Genomic DNA, 25,339 nt, shown 5'->3' on the forward strand with positions numbered 1-25,339 from the left:
CCATATTAATGCAATAAATGCTCAAAATGATGTCTGTGAACCTCAATGCATTTGGCAATACGTGTAACGATATTCTTCTCAACGGCGAGTAGTTCGCCTTCCGTAATGTTCGCACATGCACTGATAATGCGCTGACGCATGTTGTCCAGCGTTGTCGGTGGATCATGATAGCAAATATCCTTCAACTTTTCCCACAGAAAGAAATCAGGGGACGTCAGATCCTGTGAACGTGCGAGCTTCGACGACCAATCCACCTGTCATGAAATATGCTATTCAATACCGCTTCAACCGCACGAGAGCTATGTGCCGGACATCCATCATGTTGGAAGTACATCGCCATTCTGTCATCCAGTGAAAGATCTTCTAGTAACATGGGTAGAACATTTCATAGGAAATCAACATACATTGCACCATTTAGATTGCCATCGATAAAATGGCGGCCAATTATCCTTCCTCCCATAATGCCGCACCATACATTAACCCGCCAAGGTCGCTGATGTTCCACTTGTCGCACCCATCGTGGATTTTCCGTTGCCCAATAGTGCATATTATGCAGGTTTACGTTACCGCGGTTGGTGAATGACGCTTCACCGCTAAATAGAACGCATGCAAAAAATCTGTCATCGTCCCGTAATTTCTCTTGTGTACAGTTCCAGAACTGTACACGACGTTCAAAGTCTTCACCACGCAATTCCTGATGCATAGAAATATGGTACGGGTGCAATCGATGTTGATGTAGCATTCTTAACACTGACGTTTTTGAGATTCCCGATTCTCGCGCAATTTGTCTGCTGCTGATGTGCGGATTAGCCGCGACTGCACCTAAAACAACTACTTGGGCATCATCATTTGTTGCAGGTCGTGGTTGAGGTTTCACATGTGGCTGAACACTTCCTGTTTCCTTAAATAACGTAACTATCCGGCGAACGGTCCGGACACTTGGATGATGTCATCCAGGATACCGAGCAGCATACATCGCACACACCCGTTGGGCGTTTTGATCACAATAGCCATACATCAACACAATGTCGACTTTTTCCGCAATTGGTAAACGATCCATTTTAACAGGGTAATGTATCGTGAAGCAAATACCGCCCGTACTGGCAGCATGTTGGGTGATACCACGTACTTAAACGTTTGTGACTATTACAGCACCATCTACCACAAAGCGAAAACAGTGATCCAACTAAAACATTCATATTTATTTACGTACTACACGAATATGTAATAAAGATGGGGGTTCCTATTTTAAAAAACGCAGTTTATATCCGTTTGACCTGTGACAGCGCCATCTAGCGGACCAACCATAGCGCCATGTGGTTTCCCCCTTCAAACTAAACGAGTTTCGTTCTTTGTAGTTTTTACGTTTGATGCTTATTTCGTGAAATATTTGGCCCGGTCACTATCAATGGACCACCCTGTTTATGAGAAAAAGTGCCACCCCAGCTTCATCTTGAGAATGTCTTTATTCTTCCACACGACTAGTTTCGGCGGCAGATTACCGCCATCCTCAGGCCCCACCACTGCTAAAACAGTGTTTCATTTCTTTGGCGCAGTCGCTGTGGGATCATTGTTACTAGCAGGCAGCTGTGGCCGTGCGGTTCTAGGCGCTTCAGTCTGGAACCGCGAGACCGCTACGGTCGCAGGTTCGAATCGTGCCTCGGGCATGGATGTGTGTAACGTCCTTATGTTAGCTAGGTTTAAGTATTTCTAAGTTCTAGGGGACTGATGACCTCAGATGTTAAGTCCCATAGTGCTCAGAGCCATTTGAACCATTTTGAACCGTGTTACTAGCAAACGTGCTATTGGCACAGGAGACAACATGGTGTCGAGCATAGAGTCCTAGTGAAAGTTAAGCCCACGTGTCCTAGTAATGAGCATCCCACAGCGACTGCGCCAAAGAAATGAAACACTGTTTTAGCAGTGGTGGGGCCTGAGGATGGCGGTAATCTGCCGCCGAAACTAGTCGTGTGGTAGTGTAAAGACATTCTCAAGATGAAGCTGTGATGGCACTTTTTTCTCATACTTTACGTAGCTTTTTCTCGCTGACATGCCCCGCGAAACGATGAAAGGAAAGTTGATCGCTTACTACATTTTCACTGTTCATCAGTAAACACTTAGCACGAAGCACTTAAGTTTCAGTTTATCACTTACTGACTACTAACTCAATTCGCAACCCGTTTTTCAGACAGGATCCAGATGTACTCGTGCCACTCCATGTACCTGCAAAATTACATCACTGTGCGACTCACAATTTAGGAAATACGACATTGTAAACGCTGAGATGCGTGAAAGAACAGAGCTTAAAACAGAGCGCAAATTACCCCGATTACACTCATACAGTGTCTGATAGTCATAGCATTTAGCCATTTCCAACAAACTTTAAACACAGTTTTATAGCTTTTATAATACTTTTGTCGCTGACATGTTTATTATCAAATATTTGAAGCATTCGCTCATTTGTAGAGTTGGAGTCTTTACAGAATCAGGGGTTAATTCATAAATCACTAGCCAGATAATACAGATAACAGCCAATGCAGCATCGTTGGACGCCAAGGCCAGACGTAAGGAGGAAGAGTTCAGTTGACAGGTGCGGAACGGAATGAGGAGCAGCTGCGCAAGGCTGCGGGGGCGGCAGCAGCCTGTGCCACGTGTCGTGTGTGCCACGTGTCGTGGGTCACGGTGTCACCCCGTCGCTGTCTGTTACTCCGGGGATCGCCTCGGGGAACTTCGGCTCGGAGAAAGACATATGCCGTAAGCCGCGACAAGGGCGAACACGGTGGAAGCAAGACACGTAGGTCTAGAGCTCAAACGTACGTGGCCCTAAGGAAGAGCAGGTGAAGTAGCTATATTAGTGGCCATTAAAAGTGCTACACCAGGAAGAAATGCAGATGATAAACGGGTATTCATTGGACAAATATATTATACTAGAACTGACAAGTGACTACATTTTCACGCAACTTGGGTGCATAGATTCTGAGAAATCAGTACCCAGAACAACCACCTATGGCCGTAATAACGACCTCGATACGCCTGGGAATTGAGTCACACAGAGCGTGGATGGCCTGTACATGTACAGCTGCCCATGCAGCTTCAACACGATACCACAGTTCATCAAGAGTAGTAACTGGCGTACTGTGACGAGGCAGTTGCCCGGCCACCATTGACGAGACATTTTCAGTTGGTGAGACATCTGGAGAATGTGCTCGCCAGGGCAGCAGTCGAACATTTTCTGTATCCAGAGAGGCCTGTACAGGACCTGCAACATGCGGTCATGCATTATCCTGCTGAAATGTTGGGTTTCGCAGAGATCGAATGAAGGGAGAGCCACGGGTCGTAACACATCTTAAATGTAACGTCCACTGTTCAAAGTGCCGTAAATGCGAACAAGAGGTGACCGAGACGTGTAACCAATGGCACCCCATACCATCACGCCTGGTGATACGCGAGTATGGCGATGACCAATACACGCTTCCAATGTGCATTCACCGTGATGTCGCCAAACACGAATGCGACCATCATGATGCTATAAACACAACCTGGATTCATCCGAAAAAATGACGTTTTGGCATTCTTACACCCAGATTCGTCGTTGAGTACACCATCGCAGGCGCTTCTGTCTGTGGTGCAGCGTCGAGGGTAACCGCAGCCATGGTCTGGGAGCTGATAGTCTATGCTGCTGTAAACGTCGTCGATGCAGATGGTAGTTGTCTTGCAAACGTCCCCATCTGTTGACTCAGGGATCGAGACGTGGCTGCACGATCCGTTACAGCCATGCGGATAAGATGCCTGTCATCTCGACTGCTAGTGATACGAGGCCGTTGGGATCCAGCACGACGTTCCGTATTATCCTCCTGCACCCATCGATTCCATATTCTGCTAACAGTCATCGGATCTCGACCAAGGCGAGCAGCAATGTCGCGATACGATAAACCGCAATCGCAATAGGCTACAATCCGACCTTTATCAAACTCGGAAACGTGATGCTACGCATTTCTCCTCCTTACACGAGGCATCACAACAACGTTTCACCAGGCAACGCCGGTCAACTGCTATTTGTGTATGAGAAATCGGTTGGAAAGTTTCCTCATGTCAGCACGTTGTATATGTCGCCACCGGCACCAACCTTGATTCAATCTTCTGAAAAGCTAATCATTTGCATATCACAACATCTTCTTCCTGTCGGTTAAATTTCGCGTCTGTAGCACGTCATCTTCGTGGTGTAGCAATTTTAATGGTCGGTAGTGTATTTTTGCAGGAGAGGTAAAGACGATTATATGGGCCCAGACGGACTGTGTATTGCAGCGCCGCTTCCGTGACGGGGAGGTGGGCCGACCCCGGATGGAATCGGCCCTACGGATTACCGACAAGGTTGTGTGGTTATGATTCCAAGCTTGGATGCAAAGAGGCCTAGGTTTTATCCTGCTCTATTCAAAAGTTTTGTAGATGCGCTTCTCAAACCATTCTTGGAGATTAAACCTTTCAGAGTTAGCACAGTGGTGATGTAAAAAAATAATCATCACTCCGAATTTAAGTTACACTTCCTTTTAACTGCTTTTATTGCAATATCACGTCTCACACAAAACATCACTCCACAATACAAAACATACTTGAAAACATCTTCCTCTCATTTTATAAGCCAACTATAATATGCGTGTTTCCAACATGACGTCCAAGACTTGACCTTTTCAAAATCTGACTCTCTAACAACTTAACAACTAAATAACTAATACTCGCTTATGCGCCCAAAAAATCAGAGTTACAAGTATGTCAAAGATCATAGTGACAAAAGAAAGAATACACATAAGAATAATATCATTGCAATATAAACATATCGATGTATCACAAATGAAATCAAATCTGAATGTTGTCTCAGAAATGTGTTAAGTAGTTAACAGAAATACAGTAGAATATTACTGATTTCGAGAGGTTCAGGTGAGGTACCATAATGGTTACGTAATTCAAGTACCATTACAATCCCACTAGGTGAGTATCGGGCTGTTACGCAAGCTTCGCCTCAGTTACACGATTCGCAAACGTTTAGAAAGCTGTGACTATTGTCAGGGTTTCCCGATCATCCAGTTGCAAATTTGCCACAGAACACGATTCGGTGGCGATCCCGAGAAATGTATTTGCATTTAGAAAGCTTTCGCTCACTTTCACGTGAATAACACTACTCGCAGACAGTTGGAGTACACATATTCCGTTCAGGGTATAACAGACTGATGACAGGAAGGGCCACCCTCAACATTAACCATGCGAAATCTCTTAATTACCATGATCACCCAGCACCGGTGCCACATAAAGGCACAAGAAAAAGAAGAAGAGACAAACGCGGCAATGTTTTGTAATCGTGAGCGCGGCAGGTGGTAATTAGCACGTTACAAAATGTTTACATATGCTGGTGCTTGTTACATTTCATGAGCCAACGCTAAATAAATATTTCGTTTCATTTAATTTTTGTACTGAAATATTTATCATCACAGACATGATTTTGTACTGCCCTGTACATGTAACACTTATTAAATTTCCTAAACGGTTAGCCGGCCAGGGTGGCCGAGCGATTCTAGGAGCTACAGTCTGGAACCGCGTCACTGCTACGGTCGCAGGTTCGAATCCTGCCTCGGGCATGGATGTGTGTGATGTCCTTAGGTTAGTTAGGTTTAAGTAGTTCTAAGTTCTAGGGGACTGCCGACCGGCGTGGCCGAGCGGTTCGTCCTTAGTTAGGTTTAAGTAGTTCTGTGTTCTAGGGGACTGATGACGTCAGAAGTTAAGTCCCATAGTGTTCAGAGCCATTTGATTTGAACCTGAACGGTTATCTTGCTGCAGATCATAATTTGGTAGCATACTGTGAACAGAGAAAATGTGCAGATTACTAAACTAAGACGTACTCAAGCGTCTGGGTGGGTAGAAAATTATTTTCACAAATACGCATCACACACACTCTCGGTCTGTAGGCCATATTTCGAGACGCAAGTGTCTTCTACATGACGCTATAACAGGCAAGACAGGACGAAAATGTGGGGTACGAAAAGACTGATGAAAGAAAGAACAACAGGAAACGTTTACAGTTGTCGAAAGAAACTGAAGATAGATTAGTTACACACTGATGTAAAAAAAATCGCGACACCGACAAGTAGTTGAGCAACGTAAACGAAAGTTGCTCGGCGTGTTTCTACGCCTTAAAGATGATATGTATTCAAATTTCGCGCCGGTCGCATACGACTGGCGTTAGCAGCGGCACTATGAGAATACAAATCAGGTTTGCTTTAAATAGACGCTGTAACAGTCGTGAGAGTTACTTTTGAGATCGGTCGTGCTGAGTCAAGAACGCCTGTAAGGCGACAATGACGCCATTGTCAACACTTCACCGCATTTGAAAGGGGTCGTGTAATACGGCTACGAGAACCTGGTGTTCCTTCTGCGATATTGCAGAAAGACTTGGCAGGAATGTAGCCACTGGGCACGATTGCTGGCAGCGGGAATTACGATAATACACGGAGGCAAGAACACCGGGTTCCGAACGGCCACGTGGCATTACCGAGAGGGAAGACCATCGCTTTCGGCGTATGGCTCTGGCGCATCGTACTGCGTCTGCAACAGCAATCTGAGCAGTAGTTGGCACCACAGTGAGACAACGAAATGATACAAATTGGTTGCTTCAAAGACAGCTCCGACCCAGACCCCCATAGCGTGCATTACACTGACCCAAACCAGCGCCAACTGGGACTTTAATGGTGTCAAGCAGGAGCTCACTGGATGATGATATTTCGTTTGTAGGGCGCTCAACTGCCCACGTATAAATTCCCACCGTCCAGTCACGTCACTTTCCCCGAATGATGATGAAATGATGAGGACAACCAAACACCGAGTCCCCAGGCAGAGAAAATCCGCGACTCGGTCAGGAATCGAACCCGGGACCCCGTGATCCAGATGCAGCAACGCTAGCCACTGGACCACGAGCTGCGGACAGAGCTCATTGGAAGGCAAGGTGTAGGTCTGCTGTGTTTTTGGATCATAGTTGGTTCTTCCCCGCAGCCAGTGGTGGCTGTGTGCTGATTATAAGGAGGCAATTGAGAGGCTGCAAACAACCTGTTGCATGCTAGACACACTAAACCTACACTTCACCTGGAGTTAGGGTCTATGGTGCGATTCCGTATGACAGTAGGAGCACTCTCCTGTTTATCTGGCTGCAAAACTACGTCAGTCTGCTCACTCGACCTGTTGTGCTGCCATTCATGAACAGCATTCCAGGCCGTGTTTTCCAACAAGGTAACGGTCGCCCACATACTGTTTTAACACAGCATGCTCTACAGAGCGACGACCCTCCTGGCCATCTACGAACCTCCCAGCAGGGCGGACACTATTGCTGCTGACGATAAACTGTGACGCTTACTTACGAGATAAAGGGGGTAAGGCAACACAAAACAAAACAGACGAAACTGACTGGTTTAAGGTTCGCTTACAAAGTGATTAAATGCGGCATACACCCAGGCTGTGGCTAAGCCATGTCTCCGCAATATCCTTTCTTCCAGGAGTGCTAGTTCTGCGAGGTACGCAGGAGAGCTTCTGTAAAGTTTGGAAGGTAGGAGACGAGATACTGGCAGACGTAAAGATGTGAGGACGGGGCGTGAGTCGTGCTTGGGTAGCTCAGTTGGTAGAGCACTTGCCCTCGAGAGGCAAAGGTCCCGAGTTCGAGTCTCGGTCCGGCACACGGTTTTAATCTGCCAGGAAGTTTCGACCGGTTACTTAATCGTTCCTTAACACAGGGTGTCACAGGAAGAATGGCCAGCATTCAGGGATATGGCAGAAACAACCATTCGGCGCAACAAAATCTAGTATCCCTAGCCTCTAAAATGCACATTTCAAGAGCTATGAGCAATTGTTTAGTGGAAGAGATGTGTTGTGCAGAAGCGAAGATGAACAAGTGTTTTTAGCTCTTAAGCTGTACATATTAAATACCATGTTCACTGGACATGTTTCCTTATTTTTGTGTATACTAGCACCTGTAAAAATAGGGAAAACAAAGAGCTTGCAGTAGAACAGATTTGTTCCACAGTATCCAGTATGAAAATATGCTCGTAGCTCTTAAGGTACGCATTTGCTAATTATTGTTTACTAGACATTTTTGCTTCGAACGATCGTTCCTATCACATCCCTAAACATTGAGCGTTCCTCCTGGCCACGTGGTACACTCTTAAAAATGGCTTTACTCCTCCTACTTTGTGTAATTGTGCTGAAATGCTAATCGTTTGTTTATTCAAGCGTGCCAGTCTGAAATCCGTTGCACTCTGCCTTCATGATGTCGCAGCTGTAGCATCCAGCATTGTAATATGCCCACGGTACTCCTCCAGTAGCAGAAGTGGTGCGCCTACAACGCTCCAATGCGGCAACCTGTGCGCCTTCCTTGTCTCGATGTTCGTCGCCCCTGACAGGCGTTTGGTTTGTCTGTCTTTCCTCAGTCCCAACTACTACACTGGTATGCAAAAGTTAAGGGGGAAAAGTAACTATCGAATGATACGTCACAGCCAAGCTCGACAAATTCGTACCATACATAGAAATAACTGGTGCACTATAATACAGGAGATAACTGAAAGAAATACGCAATAAGACGAACGGAAATGACATTTTACTGACGTGGCATAAGTTATGAGATATCTCCTAAATCGTGTCGGACCTCCTTCTGCCCGACGTAGTGAAGGAACTGAACGTGGCATGGACTCAATAAATCGGTGGAGGCCTCTTACAGAAATATTCAGCCATGCCCTCTCTACTGCCGTCCATAATTGCCAAAGTGTTACCGGTGCAGGATTTTGAGCCGAACTGAACGCTCGATTATCGCCCATGGTCATTCGATGGGATCCATGTCGGGCGATCTGGGTGAGCAGATAACTCACTAAAACTGTCCAGAATATTCTTCAAATCAATACCGAACAATTGTGGCACGGTGACGTGGCATTTTCATCATAAAAATTGCATCGTTGTTTGGGAAAAGAAGTCCATGAATGGTCTTAAAGTTGCCGAACATAACCATTTCCAGTCAACGATCGGTTCAGTTGGACCAGAGGACCCGGTCCACTCCACGTAAACACAGGCCATACCATTATGGAGCCAACAGCAGCTTGCAGTGCCTTTTTGGCAACTTGGGTCCATGGCTTCGTGGGGTCTCTGCCACACTCTAATCCTGCGATCAGCTCTTACCAACTTAAATCGGAACTCGTCTGACCAGGCCACTGTTTTCCAGTCTCCTAGGATCCAACTGATATGGTCACGACCTCCAGGAGAGGCACGGCAGTTGATGCTGTGGGCTCGCGTCGGTCTCCTGCTGCCATAGCCCATGAAACCCAAATTTCGCCGCACAGTCGTCACGGATACATTCGTCACACGTCCCACACTGATTTGTGTGGTTATTGCACACACCGTTGCTTGTCTGTTAGCACTAACAACTCTATGCAAACGCGCTTCTCGGCGATTAAGTGGTGGCCGTCGGCCACTGTGTTGCCCACAATGAGAGGTAATGCCTGAAATTTGGTATTTTCTGAACACTCTTGACACTGTGAATCTCCGAACACTGAATTCGCTAGTGGTTCCCGATTTCGAATGTCCCATGCGTCTAGCTCCAACTATCATGGAATGGAATGATCATATAAAGTTGATCGTCGGTAAAGCAGATGCCAGATTGAGATTCATTGGAAGATTCCTAAGGAAATGCAATCCGACAACTAAGGAAGTAGGTTACAGTACGCTTGTTCGCCCACTGCTTGAATACTGCTCAGCAGTGTGGGATCCGCACCAGATAGGGTTGATAGAAGAAATAGAGAAGATCCAACGGAGAGCAGCGCGCTTCGTTACAGGATCATTTAGTAAACGCGAAAGCGTTACGGAGATGATAGATAAACTCCAGTGGAAGACTCTGCAGGAGAGATGCTCAGTAGCTCGGTACGGGCTTTTGTTAAAGTTTCGGGAACATACCTTCACCGAAGAGTCAAGCAGTATATTGCTCCCTCCTACGTATGTCTCGCGGAGAGACCATGAGGATAAAATCAGAGAGATTAGAGCCCACACAGAAGCATACCGACAATCCTTCTTTCCACGTACAATACGAGACTGGAATAGAAGGGAGAACCGATAGAGGTACTCAGGGTACCCTCCGCCACACACCGTCGGGTGGCTTGCGGAGTATGGATGTAGATGTAGATGTAGATCAACCTTTTCACTTGAATCCCCTGAGTACAAATTACAGCTCCGCCAATGCAGAACCATATTACATTTCACGAGGGTTGGAACCTTAATAGTGGCAACTATTTATTTACAGCTCGTACAAAATAGATACGTACTTCAAATTAGTCACAAGCGTTGTGTATAACCCGTTGCCAGCGATGTGGAAGTCGCAGGATACTCTTAGCAGTGCCAGTTGTGTTGACGGTTCTACCGGCGCGGTCTGTTGCCCTACGAATTTGTAGCAGTTCTGAAGCGAATGCTTGGCGTGAAGTGTTTACTTCAGTTAAGAAATCGAGCTGAACTCACAAGGCCTTAACTCAGGGGAGTGCAGTATGTGGTATAGCACTTAGCAGCCCCAGCAGTCAAACAAATCAGTAACAGCTTGCACTGTACGTGCTTGAGCATTGTCCTGCAAAATAATGGTCAGGTCCTGCAGAAAGTGTCGCCACTTTCTGCAGCACTAGACAATCATTTTGCAGGACAATGCTCAAGTGCGTACAGTGCAAGCTGTTACTGATTTGTCTGACTGATGGGGTTTCTAAGTGCTATACCACCTACTGCACTCCCCTCACTTAAGCCCTCGTGAGATCAACTCGATTTCTATACTTAGCCGCGTGACCGCTACGGTCGCAGGTCAAATCCTGCCTCGGGCATGGATGTGTGTGATGTCCTTAGGTTAGTTAGGTTTAAGTACACTCCTGGAAATGGAAAAAAGAACACATTGACACCGGTGTGTCAGACCCACCATACTTGCTCCGGACACTGCGAGAGGGCTGTACAAGCAATGATCACACACACGGCACAGCGGACACAGCAGGAACCGCGGTGTTGGCCGTCGAATGGCGCTAGCTGCGCAGCATTTGTGCACCGCCGCCGTCAGTGTCAGCCAGTTTTCCGTGGCATACGGAGCTCCATCGCAGTCTTTAACACTGGTAGCATGCCGCGACAGCGTGGACGTGAACCGTATGTGCAGTTGACGGACTTTAAGCGAGGGCGTACAGTGGGCATGCGGGAGGCCGGGTGGACGTACCGCCGAATTGCTCAACACGTGGGGCGTGAGGTCTCCACAGTACATCGATGTTGTCGCCAGTGGTCGGCGGAAGGTGCACGTGCCCCTCGACCTGGGACCGGACCGCAGCGACGCACGGATGCACGCCAAGACCGTAGGATCCTACGCAGTGCCGTAGGGGACCGCACCGCCACTTCCCAGCAAATTAGGGACACTGTTGCTCCTGGGGCATCGGCGAGGACCTTTCGCAACCGTCTCCATGAAGCTGGGCTACGGTCCCGCACACCGTTAGGCCGTCTTCCGCTCACGCCCCAACATCGTGCAGCCCGCCTCCAGTGGTGTCGCGACAGGCGTGAATGGAGGGACGAATGGAGACGTGTCGTCTTCAGCGATGAGAGTCGCTTCTGCCTTGATGCCAATGATGGTCGTATGCGTGTTTGGCGCCGTGCAGGTGAGCGCCACAATCAGGAATGCATACGACTGAGGCACACAGGGCCAACACCCGGCATCATGGTGTGGGGAGCGATCTCCTTCACTGGCCGTACACATCTGGTGATCGTCGAGGGGACACTGAATAGTGCACGGTACATCCAAACCGTCATCGAACCCATCGTTCTACCATTCCTAGACCGGCAAGGGAACTTGCTGTTCCAACAGGACAATGCACGTCCGCATGTATCCCGTGCCAGCCAACGTGCTCTAGAAGGTGTAAGTGAACTACCCTGGCCAGCAAGATCTCCGGATCTGGCCCCGATTGAGCATGTTTGGGACTGGATGAAGCGTCGTCTCACGCGGTCTGCACGTCCAGCACAAACGCTGGTCCAACTGAGGCGACAGGTGGAAATGGCATGGCAAGCCGTTCCACAGGACTACATCCAGCATCTCTACGATCGTCTCCATGGGAAAATAGCAGCCTGCATTGCTGCGAAAGGTGGATATACACTGTACTAGTGCCGACATTGTGCATGCTCTGTTGCCTGTGTCTATGTGCCTGTGGTTCTGTCAGTGTGATCATGTGATGTATCTGACCCCAGGAATGTGTCAATAAAGTTTCCCCTTCTTGGGACAATGAATTCACGGTGTTCTTATTTCAATTTCCAGGAGTGTACTATTAGGAATTATACAAACATGCCGTCATTTGCCTATCGGACAGATTGCTATGGACGACATAGTAATAAGCATCCTGACGTAGAGAAACAACTGAAAGATTTGATATCAAATAAGTCACCAGGTCTGGATTGAATCCTAATTCGGTTTTACGAAGAGTACTCTACGGCATTTGCCTCTTACCTAGCTTACATTTATCGTGGATCTCCCTCCCAGCACAAAGTCCCAAGCGAGTGGAAAAATGCGCACATGAATCCAGTATATAATAAGGGTAAAAGAACGGACCCGCAAAATTCCAGGTCTATATCGCTAATTTCGGTTTGCCGCAGAAACCTCGAGCATATTCTCAGTTGGAATATATTAAACTTTCTTGTCCACGAATGAGCATGATTTTAGGAAGCATCGCTCGTGCGAAACTCAGCTTCCCTTTTTCTCACATGATGTAATGCGAACTATGGATGAAGGGCAACAGGTAGATTCCATATTTCTAAATTTCCAGAAAGCATTTGAGAGTGTGCCAGTTGCAGGCTGTTAACGAAGGTAATAGCATATAGAATAAGTTCGTAGATGAGTGAGTGACTCGAAAACTTCTTAAATAATAGGAGCCAGTATGTTGTCCTCCACGGCGAGTGTTCGTCACAGACGAGGGTACCGTCAGGAGTGCGTCATGGTAGTGTGATAGGGCCGCTGTTGTTCTCTCTATACATAAATGATTTGGCGGACAGGGTGGGCAGCAATCTGCGGTTGTTTGCTGATGATGCCGTGGTGTTTGGCAAGGTGTCGAAGTTGAGTGACTCTAGGAAGATACAAGTCGACTTAGAGAAAATTTCCAGTTGGTGTGATAAACTAAAGTTGTCTCTAAATGTGGAAAAATCTAAAATAATGCCTATGAATAGGGAGAACAAACCTGTAATTTTCGGTTACAGTATTACTACTGCCCTGCCTGACACAGTCAAGTCATTTTAAATATCTAAGCGTATTGCTGCGAAGAGATGTGAAATGGAACGAACATGTGAGAACTGTGGTAAGGAAGGCGAATGGTATATTAAGAGAATATTAGGAAAGAGTGGTTCATCTGTAAAGGAGACTGCACATAGGACGCTGGTGCAACCTGTTCTTGAGTACTGCTAGAGTATAAGGAATCGGTACCATGTCGGACTGAGGGAAGACATCAAAGCAATTCGGAGGCGGGCTGCTCAGGTAACCACACGTAACTGTGACAGAGCTGCTCTGAGAACTCAAATGAGAATCTCTGGACGGAAGGCGACGTTCTTTTCGAGAAACACTGTTGAGAAAATTGAGAGAACCGCCATTTGAAGCTGACTCCGAACGATTCTACTGCCGCCAACATACACTATGTGATCAAAAGTATCCAGACACCCCCAAAAGCAAAAGTTTTTCATATAATGTGCATTTTGCTGCCACCTACTGCCAGGTATTCCATATTAGCGACCTCAGTAGTCATTAGACTTCGTGACAGAGCAGAATAGGGTGCTCCGTGGAACTCATCGACTTCGAACATGGTCAGGTGATTGGGTGTCACTTGTGTCATACGCCTGTACGCGAGATTTCCATTCCTAAACATTCCTAGGTCCTCTGTTTGCGATGTGATAGTGAAGTGGAAACGTGAAGGGAAACGCGCAGCACAAAAGCGTACAGGCCGACCTCTTCTGTTGACCGACAGAGACCGCCGAGAGTTGAAGAGGGTCGTAATGTGTAACAGGCAGACATCTATTCAGACCATCAAACAGGAATTCCAAACTGCATGAGGACACTGCAAGTTATATGACAGTTAGGCGGGAGGTGAGAAAACTTGCATTTCATGGTCGAGCGGCTGCTCATAAGCCACACATCACGTCGGTAAATGCCAAACGACGCCTCGCTTGGTGTAAGGAGCGTAAACATTGGACGATTGAACAGTGGAAAAACGAATGTCGGTACACAATGTGGCGGTTCGATGGCAGGGTTTGGGTATGGCGAATGCCCGGTGAACGTCATTGCCAGCGTGTGTAGTGCCAACAGTAAAATTCGGAGGCGATGGTGTTATGATGAGGTGTGTTTTTCATGGAGGAGGTTGTTGTTTAGCGTGGAACTATCACAGCGCAGGTCTACATTGATGTTTTAAGCACCTTCTTGCTTCCCACTGTTGAAGAGCAATCCGGGGATGGCGATTGCATCTTTCAACACGATCGAGCACCTGTTCATAGTGCACGGCCTGCGGCCGAGTGGTTACACGACAATAACATCCCTGTAAGGGATTGGCCTGCACAGAGTTATGTCCTCAATCCTACACAACACCTTTGGGATCTTGTGGAACGCCGACTTCGTGCCAGGCCTCATCGACCGACATCGATACCTCTTCTCAGGGCAGCACTCCGTGAACAATGGGCTGCCATTCCTCAAGAAATCTTCCAGCACCTGATTGAACGTATGCTTGCGAGAGTGGAAGCTGACATCAAGGCTGAGGGTGGGTCATCACACTACTGAGTTCCAGCTTTACCGATGGAGGGCGCCACGAACTTTTAAGTTATTTTCAGGCAGGTGTTTGGATATTTTTGATCACACAGTCTAAACATTCATGGTGGTGTCTGTTTGTTCTATATCGTGTCTTCCTACCACTTTCGTGCAACGACGCTCTGAGCGTGTTTTTTAGGGAACTGACTAGTTTGAACCTGGGACCTGTTGCTGGTAAGGAGACGCCAGACCACACATGACATGTAGAATTCAGACGAGTTCAGTGAGACACGCAATGATATAACCAAATACTAAATGGTCTCAGCGTCAGCTCCACTGCGTTCCCTGTAAAAGAATCTTAATACTAACTAAATTTAGTGGAAGGGGTTCAAGGCTTTCCTATTTTTAGTTAGCTGGTAAAATAACGTCGAAAAAGCAGTTAAGTTTACCATTGGAAATTTTATTCTACTCACAAAACATCGTTTATAAATTGCACTATTGATAAAAGGAAATGTTTTAATACAGGATGGTAAAAACCAACTGCGTTCAACAAAAATGTGAACAAATATTCCCTGAATGGGTTTCCAAGTTCTACAATCGATAGAAGGATGACCTATGCCATATCACATCTATAATCTAGATTTAAATTAAGTTTCACAAAAGAAAAAACTATCAAAATGGTCTACAGTGACCCTCAATTATCTTTAATTACTTATCTAACTTGTAAATTACAGTGGCTGATGTGGCTTCTCAATAACTATATAAAAGAAAAATCATCGCGTTTCAGATCTGTTCTTCAAGTGGCAAATGTGAACACCATGGGTTTTAATTAACGATCGACACTAGTATTACGCAAAAAGGGGGTGTAACAGATGGGACTTCTGCAGTTCTGAGTGAAGCCCTATGCGCTCAAAAATGCGGCATCGCGTGCGTTCATTACCTTGTCGGTGTTTAGGCAGCGTCAGGGCAGCGGCGGGCAGCACAGCTCCGCTCACCTCGCCATCTCGGAAGCAACTCCCACCTAACTTCTCCTTACTACAATTTACCGTAGTTGGTTTATAAAAACAATCTGGCTGTGTTCTCATCTGACCAATCAGGGTCTCAATGTTAACCTTAAGCTCCGTCTACAAAAATTCTGTCTATCCAATGAGAAACATTATACTTCTCGTGGTGGGGCAATGTTTTTAAAGTTTGCAACGTATCAGAGACGCTAAAAAGTCTCACGCTAACTGGTGTGGTTCTTTTAGCGTTATCGTAAGATCTATACTATTCTTCTGGAGGGCTCTATCTTTTAACATGGGCTGGGTGGTGGTCCTGACGTAACAGACACATGAAAAAGTCTCACGCTAAAACTTGCGGGTGGTAGTGGCCCTTTTTGTGTTATCGTAAGATCTATACTGTTTTCCTGGAGGGCTCTAGCTTTTAACATGGGCTGGGGAGTGGTCCTTGACGTAAAAGAGACGCGAAAAAGTCTCACGCTAAAATGTGCGGGTGGTAGACTGAGAGGTAGGCTGGCGACGTGGGTGTCCAGTCCGTCCCTTATCGTAGGGCCTTCTAGCTTAACACGGTTCTGCTCTCGGCTTCTGTTCTCGTTTCTCCCCTCGGAACTGCGTCGGTCTCACGGTGGGAAGGTACGACATGCATTTAGGCATTCTTGTGTTAATCTGTGGTATTCCATTGCTCACTCGTAACTCATATTACTTTGGTTAATTTAATGTCACGATTTATTCGGAGCTATAGCCAGCAACCGCTGGCTATAACTATGAGCGAAAGTGTGTGTTGCTTGGGGGTTAATTTACATTCTTGAGAAACACGTCGCTCGGATTTGGTGGAAGACAGCCTCCGTACTGCGTTTGCTGCTTAGTAACTACAGAAACCACGGGCAAAGTCGCATGGCTGAGAAGTATGAACTTGTTTGGTGAGCACCTAACGTGTAGACTGAACGAGATGCTATTCGGAGCTATCCGCTGCGCCATGGGACTCTTCCTCATGTGTGTTTTAAGGCTGAATTAACCCCGGCGTTATTGAAATGCAAGTTTACTGATCCCCTTAACTACAGTCGGAATTTTATGTGCCACTGCTATTCCTCTCTATTGGCTTTGAGAACTGTTGATTTTTTTGTGGATATTGTGTGAGTTCCTGCTCACCGTAAATGCAAGTTCAGTTCTCCTGTCTTACTTGGAGACATATGTGCGTTCTCGTTCAAATTTTACACTCAAGAGCAAAAGAAACTGGTAAACCTGCTTGATATCGCGTAGGGCCCCCGCAAGCACGCAGAATTGCCACAGTGCTAAGTGGTACGGACTCAACTAATGTCTGAAATAGTGTTGGAGGGAACTGACACCAATAATCCTGCAGGGCTGTCCATGCATCAGTAAGAATACGAGGGGGTGGAGATCTCTTCTGAACAGCACGTTCCAAGCCATCCCAGATATGCTCAATAATGTTCATGTCTGGGGAGTTTGGTGCCAGCGGAAGTGTTTAAACTCACAAGAGTGTTCCTGGAGCCTCTCTGTAGCAGTTCTGGACGTGTGGGTGTCGCATTGTCCTGATGGATTTGCCGAAGTCCGTCGGAATCCCCAATGGACGTGAATGGGTGCAGGTGATCAGACAGGATGCTTACGTACATGTCACCTGTCAGAGTCGTGTCTAGACGTATCAGGGGTCCCATATCACTTCAATTCCACGCGCCCCACACCATTACAGAGCCTCCACCATCTTGAACAGTCCCCTGCTGACTTGCAGGGTCCAGGGATTCATGAGCTTGTCTCCATACCCGTATATGTCCATCCGCTCGATACAATTTGAAACGAGACTCGTCCAGTCATCAACAGTCCAACGCCGGTGTTGAGAGACCCAGGCGAGGCGCAATCATTTGTGTCGTACAGTGATCAAGTGTACACGAGTGGGGCTTCGGTTCCGAGAGCCCATATAGATGATGTTCCGTTGAATTTTTCGCACGCTGACACTTGTTGATGGCCCAGCATTGAAATCTGAAGCAATTTGTGAACGGGTTGCACTTCTGCCACGTTGAACAATTCTCTTCAGCCGTCGTTGGCCCCATTCTTGCAGGATCTTTTTCCGGCCCCAGTGATGTCAGAGATCTGATGTTTTACCGGATTCCTGATATTCATGGTATACTTGGGAAATGGTTGCACAGGAAAATCGACACGTCATCGCTTCCTTGGAGATGCTGGGTCCCATCGCTAGTGCGCCGACTATAACAGCTCGTTCAAACTCACTTGAATCTTGATAACTTGCCCTCTAGCAGCAGTAACCGATCTAACAACTGCGCCAGACACTTGTTGTCTTATTTAGGCGTTGCAGATCACCGTGCCGTATTCTGCCTGTTTACATATCTCTGTATTTGAATACGCATGCCTACACCAGTTTCTTTGGCGCTTCAATGTGTTTATACTATCTTATGTTATTGGCCTCAGTGCTCTCAATTTAAAAACAAGCTATGGACACTGATGGAGGTTTCTGTCTGTCCATGTTGCAAATATTCCTGCCTATCGCGTGCGAGGTTCTAACATTCTGCGTGGTGTCTGTCTGTTCTATATCGTGTCAACCTACCACTTCCGCGCAACGACGCTCTGAGCGTGTTTTTTTTTTAGGGAATTGACTAGTTTGAACCTGGGACCTGTTGCTGGTAAGGAGACGTCAGACCACATATGACATGTAGAGTTCAGAAGAGTTCAGTGAGACTAGGGATGATATAACCAAATACCTTTAATTACCTTTAATTACTTATCTAACCTTTCGTAAATTACAGTGGTTGATGTGGCTTCTCAATAACTATATAACAGAAAAATCATCGCGTTTCAGATTTTTACTTCAAGTGGCAAATGTGAACACCATGAGCTTCAGTCGACGATCGACATTAGTATTACGCAAAAAGGGGGTGTAACAGATGAGACTTCTGCAGTTATGAGTGAAGCTTTAGGCGCTGTTATGCGGCATCACGTGCGTTCATTACCTTGTCGGTGTTCGTCAGGGTGCGGCGGGCAGCACAGCTCCACTCACCTCGCCGTCACGGAAGCAACTCTCTCCTAACTTCTCCTTACTACAATTTACCGAAGTTGGTTTAAAAAAACTATCTCGCTGTGTTTTCATCTGACCAATTGGGGTCTCAGTGTTAACCTTAAGATCCAGTCTACAAAATTTCTGTCTATCCAATGAGAAACGTTATACTTTTTGTGGTGGGGCAATGTTTTTAAAGTTTGCAACGTAACGGAGACGCGAAAAAGTCTCACGCTAAAACTTGCAGCTGGTGTGGTCCTTTTAGCGCTATCGTAAGATCTATGCTGTTCTTCTGGAGGGCTCTAGCTTTTAACATGGGCTGGGGGGGGGAGGGGGTAGTCCTTGACGTAACAAAGTCGCGAAAAACTCTCACGCTAAAACTTGCAGCTGGGTTGGTCCTAGTGGTTAGCTGGCAACGTGGGTGTCCAGTCCGTCCCTTATCGTAGGGCCTTCTAGCTTAACACGGTTCTACTCTCGACTTCTGTTCTCGTTTCTCCCCTCGGAACTGCGTCTGTCTCACAGTGGGAAGGTATGATATGCATTTAGGCATTCTTGTGTTAGTCTGTGGTATTCCATTTGCTCACTCGTTACTCGTATTACTTTGGTTAATTTAATGTCACGATTTATTCGGAGCTATGTGACATACTATTGGATTTGCTTATCATGTCAGGGTTTTCATGGAAGGTGTTGGATTTGCCTGACACCTTACAAGGTCGGTTTGTAACTTATCAGTATCATTTGTGCTGGCTTTGGTACTGAGGATTAAGATTACTACTTGCTGTAGAAGCCAATTGAACATTGTTTTTATATTTTATATACACATCTTTTATCGTCGCCCGTTTCCTTCGCAATGTTTCTTTATAGTGCACCATTGGCTGTTCTGATATGATAAGAAAATGTTATTGATTTCAGATTTATTATGGTGTAACATTTGGCAGTTGAAACGTTCCTCTCGTTGTTTTTGTTCACACTGTGCTTTAACTACAATAATATATGTAGAAACAAAACTACCAGAGTGGGATGAAAATCAACGGTTTGATGTTTCGAGTTAAACTGTTCAGTTTCTAGTTGTAAAATAGCATTGTTCATATGCTTGCATTTGGATTTCTCAGGATTTGCGTGTTAAAGAAATACATAATATCTACTTGATGTGTGCTTTTAAAAATAAAGTTTTCCATTCTGGTTCAGAAGTTATGTTTTTGTGATGTGACACTATACCACTCCAAATCTGTCGCTTGCTACAGTATATCACTTATTTGGTCAAAAAATAACTCGCACACTTTTGCAATAATATGAAGCACGGAAGGAGTTAATGTTTTTAATTGAAAGGGAAGTGTACATTATCACAGTCAGAGCGTTTCTTGGCAGGAGGAGAGTGGCGGAAGAGGCGCTGCAGAAGGCGCCACAGACTGGGCAGAACGCTGTGTGGGGCTACCAAGGCTACAGCTCGGCGCCAACCCGCCGTAGCCCCAGCAGAAGGCCTTACACGAGAGCCAAGTGTGGCCACGCACAGACACCGCCTCACTAGTCTGCCTTGTCACAGGCGTCAAGTCAAATTACGAGCGGTTCCAGCACGTGACACCTGGAGCTACAATAATTAGGGGGATATACCTATGTTAGTCTCGGCTGTAAAGATGCTGTAGTTTGCTGCACTATATTTGGCACGAGACCAACAAAGACTTTAAAAATCTTATAACTAAATACAAAGACTTCCTGGGAGATGTTCAAAGAATTTTAGGGATGGCTCATTTAAATCTCTAATGAAATTTATCAAATATTCCTACTTGCAAAAAAAAAGTAAATAAATAAAAAATAAGAAAGTGAAGCTTCCAGAAGACACGGTCGAATGCCAGTGTAATTTCTACATGTACACTATGCAAATATTTAGAGTTGTAATTCTCTGTGACAGGTAAAATGGGCACCAGAATGCATTTATGTTGTTCACGTTTAGTGCAGTTACCACATCTGAGAAAGTGTGATGTGGTATAAAAAAAAAAAAAAAAAAAAAAAAAAAAAATGGTTCAAATGGCTCTGAGCACTATGGGACTTAACTTCTAAGGTCATCAGTCCCCTAGAACTTAGAACTACTTAAACTAACCTAAGGACATCACACACATCCATGTCCGAGGTAGGATTCGAACCTGTGACCATAGCGGTTACGCGGTTGCAGACTGTAGCGCCTAGAACCGCTCGTCCACCTCTGCCGTCTGATGTGCTATTACATATTATTTCCACCTCACAGGCGTCATAGCAATCGAACTGCGAGTTTCTGTGACATGCCAACAGCAGTTGTATGGGATCCAGAGTCCAATGGAGTATGCTCACCGAGATATGTTTCTTGTAGTTCAGTATTGCGAGCACCCCTCGCCGCCACAATATACACTACTGGCCATTAAAATTGCTACACCACGAAGATGACGTGCTACAGACGCCAAATTTAACCGACAGGAAGAAGATGCTGTGATATACAAATGATTAGCTTTTCAGAGCATTCGGTGGCGACACCTAGAACGTGCTGACATGAGGAAAGTTTCCAACCGATTTCTCGTACACAAACAGCAGTTGACCGGAATTGCCTAACAGAACGTTGTTGTGATGCCTCGTGTAAGGAGAAGAAATGCGTTCCGACTTTGATAAAGGTCGGATTGTAGCCTATCGCGATTGCGGTTTATCGTATCGCGACATTGGTGCTCGCCTTGGTCGCGATTCAATGACTGTTAGCAGAATACGGAATCGGTGGGTTCAGGAGGGTAATACGGAACGCCGTGCTGGATCCCAACGGCCTCGTATCGCTAGCAGTCGAGATGACAGGCATCTTATCCGCATGGCTGTAACGGATCGTGCAGCCACGTCTTGATCCCTGAGTCAACAGATGGGGACGTTTGCAAGACAACAACCATTTGCACGAACAGTTCGACGACGTTTGCAGCATCATGGACTATCAGTTCAGAGAGCATGGCTGCGGTTACCCTTACGCTGCATCACAGACAGGAGCGCCTGCGATGATGCACTCAACGTCGAAAATGGGTGCACGAATGGCAAAACGTCTTTTTTCGGATGAATCCAGGTTCTGTTTACAGCATCATGGTGGTCGCGTCCGTGTGTGGCGACATCTCGGTGAACGCACATTGGAAATGTGTATTCCTCATCACCATAATGGCGTATCACCCGGCGTGATGGTATGGGGTGGCATTGGTTACACGTCTCGGTCACCTTTTGTTCGCATTGACGGCACTTTGAACAGTGGACGTTACATTTCAGATGTTTTACGATCCGTGGCTCTACCCTTCATTCGATCCCTGCGAAACCCTACATTTCAGCAGGATAATGCACGACCGCATGTTGCAGGTCCTGTACGGGCCTTTCTGGATACAGGAAATGTTCGACTGCTGTCCTGGCCAGCACTTTTTCCAGATCTCTCACCAATTGAAAACGTCTGGTCAATGGTGGCCGAGCAATTGGCTCGTCACAATACGCCAGTCACTACTCTTGAAGAACTGTGGTATCGTGCTGAAGCTGCATGGGCAACTTTACCTGTACACGCCATCCAACCTCTGTTTGACTCAATGCCCAGGCGTATCGAGGCCATTATTATGGCCAGAAGTGGGTACTGATTTCTCAGGATCTATGCACCCAAACTGCGTGAAAATGTAATCACATGTCAGTCCTATTATAATATATTTGTCCAATGAATACCCGTTTATCATCTGCATTTCTTCTTTGTGTAGCAGTTTTAATGGCCAGTAGTGTAGGACAGCCGGCGGCAGCGACACAGTCCATTCACGCTCGGAGTTACATCACTACATGAAACTACACATACACCACCTAGTCGCGGCTCTGTCACCCTCGTTGCTGCTGTTGTAATAGCTGAATTCTGTTTCTTGCCGCGTCACATGTAATAAATCTTCATGTGCTTGGAGAAGTACAAGAAAATCTTCGATTTATTGTCTTAACTTGTTCGCTAATCATTTACGCTCCTGTCCAGCTTCCCTGTGATGACGTTACCACCCATCTCCCCTTATTGTTGGGTAAGCAGCCGTACACATGTGCAAGGGGTGTGAACAGCATCAGATGTTGTGTTGCCATTGCAAAGGATGCAGAGATGCCACGTTCTCATGGGAGACAGCGTTGCCAGGTCCTAACAGGGTTTGAAAGGGGTCTCATTGTGGGTCTCCACTCCGCCAGTAGACTGAATCGTGCAATATCTAGATTTCTGGGGCATTTGGACGTGACAGCAGCCGAGTGTTGCACTGCATGGAAACCTCAGGGCAGGCATACTCATCATAAAGATGCCATTCGACCAGATCTGACCACCACAAGACAGGAATGCCGTATTGTGGACCAGTAGCCCCTACACATCTGGGCCTGTCACTTAAGAGCAAGTAATGGACTCCATACAAAATTCTTTGTCATCCCACGGCGTGTGTCAGGGACTAGCAGCATCCAGATCAAGGAATTACCGTGCCACAGGTAGGCTGCCATTATCACCACAACACATGTGGCTGCGTTTCGAGAGATTCTACGGCAATGCGACTGCTGATCAGTGAATGGCGTCGCATTGCATTCAGCGATGAATCGCGGTTCTGCAGTTTCCCTCACAGTCACCGTCGGGCAGTATGTCGGTGACCTGTTCAGAGAGGCCATTCTTCCAGGGTTATGGAGAGGCACAGTAGAGTTACAACTGGCGTCATGGTGTGGGGACGCATAGTGGATGACTTCAGGTCATGGCTGCTAGTGACTGTCTGAACTCCCACGTCACAACTGTAAGTCACTGACATCCTGTGACCTCACGTGTTTCCCCTCAAATGGCAGTGTCCTGGTCGCACTTTACTACAGGACAGTGCTGGTGCACCCGTGGCATGTGTCTCTATGTGCTGCCTGCGTGCTGGTGTGCTACTCTCACTGCCAGTAAGACATTCAAATGCGTCTTCGACAGAAAATGTGTGGGAACAGCTCAGATGTCAGTTCCATCCCAGTGTCAGTATCCGGCATGTCAAGGAACAGTTATAACAGTTGAATGCAGAGTGCAGTGCTCTCATAACATGAACGAAGAAGGGTCTGTCATAAGAATAAATGAGTAACAAAAAATATGTTTGTAAAACAGTTTGTCACACGAAAATCACGTGTTTAAAAATCAAGGGAGGTGTTAAGTCGCTGATAAAATTCATATTTACATCGTTTTGTTTGTAGATGACAAGGTATCAATGCAGAACACCATACAGACAGTCCTGCTGAACTGTATAATGTAAAATTAACGTAAGAACAGAAACTAAAGAAAACTGTCTTTAGGTCCCATTATGTTAGATCAGTTACAACCTAAAATATGTTCACATTTTACAGTGCTTCAATAAACAAAAACCCACCGATGATGGCACAAAGGTGCCGCAACATGTTTGGGGCTACAAGAAAAAACAGTCCAATAATTTTAACTACAGATGCACTAAAAATACAACAGCTGCATATCCAAAAAATGAAATCGTTTAATGTATTTGAGATGGTGACTAATTTAAAGCTAAATTAAATAAGAAAAAACACTTAGTGTTATTTTTACAAGTGAATGAGCAAGTTAGATGAGCTGCAATATCCTCTCTGCAACGAGTATTCTACAATGTTTATCAGTTGGCTGATGACCTTGCTGTCTGGTCTCCTCCCCCAAACAACCCAACCCAACTGCTGCCCTTCTCATGCATTTTAGCCTTCCCACAAGCCGAAGTTTATCAGTTTTCCAATATATTGCCTGAAGGACCTGTAAGTTATTGTCACAGCTGAAATCGCACATGTGGTAATTACATACTTCTTCACACACAATACGGTTTGTGTCTATTTATTAATAAAAGATATAAATTTCCTGTATGAGTCTGTGATCACTGAGTTTTGTTTCCCACGTGGATGGCAGCGCGTGGGTCTGCTCCTGAAAACTGAGGGTAGGCCGATTGTAGGAAGCTAGGAGGAGCAGGTGAGGTAGAACACATGGTACTGCAAATGAAAATGGTTTTACTATGTACTTAACTTTGGCTGAGATGAGCACATAGGTTAGAAGCCGTACACCAAGTTACAAACGCTCGCTCACTACGAAATAGAAACAATATTGCTCGATTGTCCACTCAGAATCAAATGGGCTGAATCCGGAGCGGAGCACGCAGAGCTGCACAGCACCGGCTAGAGGGCGCTGTCGTCGGTGTCAGTGTCGTAGTGCCAACCCAGCAGAGCGCACCTACATTGTGGCATCGTAGCTATGGATACCACAACCCTCCCCCCTGGCTGCGCAACTGAGGGGGCGGAGAGTGGAACTGCCGGGGCGCGCTGTCCACCCGGGTCTCCAAATTGCTCGAGAGGGGACGAGGAAAACGCCCGTGGAAAACCTGACCAGGCCGCGCACCGCCACTGGGTATGCTCAGACGAGGAGGTGGAGCAACGACCTCCATGGGCGACGGCGGCGGGGCGTGACGGCAGCCTCAGCGTCCATCAGCTCCGGCACTTCGCAGGAACACGGCGGCGACCTCGATGGTGGCGGCGGCGATGGCG

At 46.5% G+C, this 25,339-nt stretch overlaps 1 non-coding gene across 1 annotated transcript; it reads left to right on the forward strand.

Annotated features, from left to right (window-relative positions):
* The first annotated feature begins 7,638 nt into the window (after window positions 1–7,638).
* Window positions 7,639–7,713, forward strand: Trnas-cga (transfer RNA serine (anticodon CGA)). Its single transcript has one exon. It is a non-coding gene; the product is annotated as a tRNA-Ser (tRNA).
* The last annotated feature ends 17,626 nt before the right edge of the window (window positions 7,714–25,339 follow it).

This window comes from Schistocerca gregaria, chromosome 3, assembly GCF_023897955.1.
Source record: "Schistocerca gregaria isolate iqSchGreg1 chromosome 3, iqSchGreg1.2, whole genome shotgun sequence".
In the NCBI taxonomy this organism is placed as follows: Eukaryota; Metazoa; Arthropoda; class Insecta; order Orthoptera; family Acrididae; genus Schistocerca; species Schistocerca gregaria.